Source organism: Schistosoma mansoni, chromosome 1 (assembly GCF_000237925.1).
Source record: "Schistosoma mansoni strain Puerto Rico chromosome 1, complete genome".
Lineage (NCBI taxonomy): Eukaryota > Metazoa > Platyhelminthes > Trematoda > Strigeidida > Schistosomatidae > Schistosoma > Schistosoma mansoni.
The window spans coordinates 4,584,791-4,590,951 of NC_031495.1; the positions used below are offsets into that span (position 1 = coordinate 4,584,791).

At 34.5% G+C, this 6,161-nt stretch overlaps 1 non-coding gene across 1 annotated transcript; it reads right to left on the bottom strand.

The window, feature by feature from the left end:
- Nucleotides 1-5,270: 5,270 nt before the first annotated feature.
- Nucleotides 5,271-5,337, bottom strand: Smp_tRNA_01432_Pro_TGG.1.1. Its single transcript has one exon. It is a non-coding gene (tRNA).
- Nucleotides 5,338-6,161: the final 824 nt, after the last annotated feature.

Below are 6,161 nucleotides of genomic sequence, written 5' to 3' on the forward strand. Positions count from 1 at the left end.
CGTACCAGGGTCTTTGGAGGCAATTTTTTTAAAAATATCTGTGTAAAGCTATAAACGCTAGTTTCCTGACTTATGTGTTACTCATTAGCAGGATATCTATTTAAACATGGTGAACCACAGTACTGCTCTACAATCTATGATACAACCGTTTTCCAATTATAAGCTTCAAGTATCATTTACTGTTTTAAGTTCACCGAATACATCCTTCACTCACTGTCTTCTCGTGGCGGGGGTGTCGTTTATGAAATTGAGAGGATGAAAAGCGAATGTCCGGTGCTTCAACAGGGTTGTTGGACACGGAAAGTTCACCTAGGGAAGTTGGAAAACCCTGATTCCAAACCAATGGTGCACATGGACTGACTCCAGTATCCTGAGGGAACAAATGGTGTATGAATCAATCGTTGGTCACCGACTACCATGGGAATGCATCTCCTCACGATGCTCCACTGCCTTGTGGATCAGATCTTTAGGTCAAAGGCTCGGGGTGTGGCCCCCTAAGAAAACCACCTGTGTCAGTTTGGGCACCTGGGCAGTATCACAGCCCTCACACAAATCAATCACACACAATGAGATTTGTGTGGTGCATATATATCTGGTGCCATTTTGTACCAATATGTTTGTGTTGAAATAAAACATAATAAATAAAATAATGAAACCTCAATTGATTAATAACAAACTTATCTGTATCGTTCACTGGAAACAATTTTGATTTGAAATGATTAACTTTATCTTAAAATGTAATGACCTACACTCATTACATTGTCTTTATGAAATACAGATTATGGGTATAGTGGAGATTAGAGTGAGCAAATGCCAGGAAACTTACAATCATGATAATCCTATTTATTTGACATTCATTATAATAGGGAAACGTTTACGTTTACAGATAATCTAAGGTTGTGTTTTATCAATGTCTACTAGATGTCTTATTAGCAATCAATTAATTTTTCATAGTTGAAATCATGAGTCAATTGAAGCTAGACCACCACCATGGAAAACCTGGAAGCACTGCATTAAGGCCGTTTCGTCCTATTACGGGACTCCTCAGCAATGCGTATCCATTATCCTGCCTCGCGAGATTCAAACCGAGAACTTACCAGTCTCGCGTCAGAGCACTTAACCGATAGACCACTGAGCCATAATAGGACGAAACGGCCGTCCTGTTCATCCAGGTTTTCCATGGTGGTCTAGCTTTAATTGACTCATGACTTCAACTATAAAAAATACTGAAATCTCCACAAAACCCCTTCTAATTAATTAATTCTTTATAAAGATATGTATATTTGATTTTTTTTATATTTTTTTTGTTATTTATGTTAAGAACGGATATCTAAATTTCACCAAATCGGAAATCATGTTGATTTCTCACTTGTTCTCTCTTATAGACATTTTTTTTCTCTAATTCGATCATTGAAACTAAGTAACATTTTATCAACACTTTAATTGTACATCTATGTTACCTTGGTAATTATTTATTGATTATGGTAATTAATTTTAAGGATGTATATATATATTGATATCCACTTTGATGTAACTCACTTAACAAGTACAGATTTGTTTACTCAGCTTTAAGATCTACTTATGGTTAAGAGCTAAGTAATAGTAATACTATCCGATTGCTCAAATTGTAATAGGTGGAGTAAGATTCAAATATGTAACTTAATGGCTAAAACTCGAACGATTTAACCAGTAAGTTTGTGCTTCACATATTAACTTTAGTCATCAAGCTGTATCATTATTGTAATTTTCATACTCGATGAATATTTCGACGATAGTATAATTTTTAACGGTTAGGTAATATGTGTGATACATCTGTCATGTTGATCACTAGAGACTTCGACTTCGTAATCAGTTTCTAGACTTAGCAAATTTATGACCATTCAGCATAATTGGAAAACTGATTTATGACACGAGTTTGAGATTCTATGCCGATTCAGATACAAAAATCTAAGGGTATTCAGTATGATCGTCATTAATAGTAGTGACCATTTAACCTGCACTTCTGAACATAATCCAAATAAACTATCAGTGTTTTTATAAATTGAGTTTACGCTCTGGTTTAACTGTTTCTAGCTTTTTTCTAATATACGCTAACTAGCATTACATGTTATTTAACCGTAAGTGACATTAGTTCTACTCACTAGTCGATGAAGATCCGCAGCCTCGACAACCGATTTGGATAATTCTTCTATACCCTAAATTAAATTTCAATACTCTTTACTTGATTGTCTTACAATATAAGAATGATATCTAGAAGGTATCTGTGGGGAAATGCTAATTAAATGACTAGTGTTTCCTATTATCAAAAGCCACATTTCACAACTACAAACGTTTCAGAAATTGTTGAGCACATACAGTGTATAATTAACTTCACTCAATAATATTCTGTCTTATTGATATATGGTATGGTGTGGATTACTTATATCCACATAAGTAGTATACGGTGAGGGTCAGGCATAGAATGTATTTTAGCAGAAGATCGATAAGGAAAGAATAAGAACGAAACGAAATCAGTATGAAAACACATAAACAATGAGATCAGAGAAGATGAACTGATATTTACAGAAGGAACAATCAAGATTGAGACAATTGATTGTTATTTTGCAAACTAACTGTTTACTGTATGGTTATCAGATTTTAGTGAGATAGTTTGTAATTTGCACTTAAATACATTCGATTGTCCCCACTCGTGTTCTCATTCACTACAATGGTAGTTATGCATACCGGTAATGTTGTTTTAATAAATATTCATAAATATAGTAAATGATAAATTTCATGAACGGTTAATTGATCAACTTCTCTACGAATAAAGACAGAGATGAACATGAATTGGTTACTAGAATGATGGCTTAATAGCTAAAATATTCACATAAGTTAGAAGTTCAAAAAAACTGCTTCTATATTTCAACTTAGCTGGAAGTATCAACATATTGTCAGTCAGTCAGTCACAACATAGAACTTCGTACGTACGTTCATCAGTTCGAGTTGCCATACCAGTTTAGCACAGAGATCTAGTTGTCGATTCAAAACCCCATAGTGGTAGAAGTAGTAAGAGTATAAGGAGTAATCGGAAAAACTAAGGTTTGAAGATGTTATTCAAGGAGTATAATCCAGTGAAATAAACTTGAAAAGAGATGAAAAGACATGAAGAATTCAGAAGATTAGAATTTGGCAGAACACAAAGAGTGGATGCACCTACGCCATTGCAAACATTATGTCGAGTCACCTAGACTAATAAGCACCTTACAACTTGATCGATAGATTTCGATTTGCACTAAGAAAGATCTGATATACATGACAGTGACCAACACCTAGTAACTAATCAAATGTAAAAGTATTACTATACCTTAATATAATATTGAAATTTTTGTTATTCAAATCTGAAAGCATACACGTATACTTGATATTACTAGGTTACATTTAACTAACTAATTAGTCTAGTCTAGACATGAATCAAAGTAGAAAAAGAGTAACCAAATTAGTTCTTAGTTCATCATGAGATCAAGTTTCGTATCATATGAGATTTCATCAGATTTATCATAATTATTCATAAAGGAAAAAGGTTAAATATCTTACCACTTATACATTAGTCGTTAAGTAGACTGAATTCAAATGAATTATAGGCATAAATATTTTATAACAGTAATATGTGTATTGTCATCAAGATTGTATATATTGATCCATTTGAAAGAATTTATAGTTACTAAGTAGAGTTTTCATTGATAAATGGTATATTTAGTTTTAGATTGAAGATGTTCAGCATTAAACTTGGCATGATTTAAAGTTAATTTAGAAAAAAACAGAATTCAAACCATTTAAAACTCCGCCTGGAGCCCCTTTGGGGCTTCTGCTGGTCGCAAGCCCGGGTAAAGGAGGAGGGTTGAACATGGGGTTAATGACCCAATCTAACTCGCTAAAGAAACGCTAACCAGAAAAGCTTAGGTTAATTTGAAATATACTGTATAAATGGATTTTTAATTAATCGAATCGAAATAATTCATAATAATTTCTTTTTCCCATTATTATCACATTGTTGTTGCATGGCTAAATAAGGGTAAACTAACTTTTTCCTCATCTGTCCACTAGTGACTGGCTTCATAAGATATTTTCTTGGAGTTCTAGTTACGAACCGTAACTAGTTAAGTCCAATCGTATCTGATATAGAGGCAATTACTCACTGAAGGCAATGGTGGATGGTGGTGCAATATCGTGAATTGTCAAAGTTAGTCTTTACCATCGATGGATGTCGCCTCAGTGGTCTAGAGGTTAAGTGTTCACGCGCGAGACGGGAGGTCCTGGGTTCAATTGTTTTGTATGATCGTTGGTGTGCACTTCTGAGGAGTCCTAAACTGGGTAGAAACAGCCGTTCAACGCTCCCACGTTTTCCATGGTCATCTAGCTTTAATCAGCTCATGAATTCAACTATTAAATAATTATCAGAAGAGGATTTTGTGGAGATTTTAGTATTTTATACGGTTGAAATCATGAGTCAACTGAGACTAGACCACAATGGAAAACCTGGAAGCACTTGACGGCCGTTTCGATCTATTGTGAGACTCCTCAACAGTGCGCATCCACGATCCCGCCTCGCAAGATTCGAAGAATTGTGGATGTGTCACTCGATTTCGTGGATTGGTCAAAGTTAGACATTAACACCGTTGGATGCCGGCTCAGTGGCCTAGTGACAAAGCGCTCGCACGCGAGACTGATAGGTCCTGGGTTCGAATTTCGCGAGGTGGGATCGTGGATGCGCACTACTACTGATTAGTCCCATAACAGGACGAAACAACCTTCCAATGCTTCCAAGTTTTCTATGGTGATCTAGCTTTAAGCAGCTCATGAATTGAACTATTAAAAAATTACCTAACTTCATTATAAAAAGAAATGTTAAAAGTTAGATTGGTTCCATTTCTTTTAGGAAATGTATCTTATTTAAATGTTTCATGATTGATTTACCAAACAGTTGTTATTTTCCATAAGTTAAACCATTTTTCTCTTTGTCCCTGTGTGAATTAGTCTATTTTCTAGAATGATTTAAAGATTTTGATTTTTGCAACAATCGCTTATATACATCATTAAACTTTGATAATAATCGAACAAATATACATAGAAGAAGAAGCTTTGGTGTTTTATGTAAAAGCTATTAGGTTCAATTCTTAATTTGGTCAGTAGTACTGAAATGAAGATGAATCTACCTAATGAGTTTCAAATAGAACGAAATTCACATTTTGAATTCCACTACTGAATGTACCTGCATCTCAGAGTTGATGTTCACTCTGGGACTTGAACCCAGTACATTTGGCTTCCAACGCCATCACGTTATCCACTTAGCTACTGAGTCCCAGAGTGAACATCAATTCTGTGATGCAGGTACATCCAGGTGACAAGTTCCAAATAGGACGAAACGTGCGTCCTGGATTCCACTGCTAGTCACTATTCATCTTTGCTCATAAAGAAAATTGAATTCAATAAAGAGTACAATCTTTCTTCTCATATTTCTTATTGAATCCGGAATATACTAAGAGATTATTCTTCATCGTAAGATATGATTATTTTCAGTTTATTCAAATTTGAAAATTGCTGAACTGTAATTTGTATTTAAACAAAAACAAACAAACCCAAAACAACATAAGAATGCTATCGAAAGGTTGTTAAGAATTCAATAAACAATTCAGTGGTAATCTCTTTGACTGTTATGACCTTTAGTGACATATGTTCATATCCCACCAGATGCAACAACTTCGTTAAGATTATATGAGTGTCAACTAGAAGGGAACCTAAGTTATAAGTGTTAGTTTTTGAAGCAGCCTATTGTTACTTTGAATTACACACGATTAGAAGATACTTTTAATGAGGGACAGGAACTACGCTAACTAGACAGACCTAATGACTGATATACAATAACAATTCAATATTAATAAGACAAACGCAAATAACAACATCAATAAAGAGGTCGTAGATAATATTGTAATGAAGGACAACACAGGTGAGGACAACCGATTATATATTTAGCACGAATTAAAAAGTTGCTTGATAAAATAAAAAAACCATACTCTGATACTTCATTCGCAAAATGTTCATTAATTGTCTCAGGCTTCATTGTTCCTGGATTTCCACACCAATTGCTTTCTGTTTCTGTTTTTCCCTTCTTGATCTTCTCA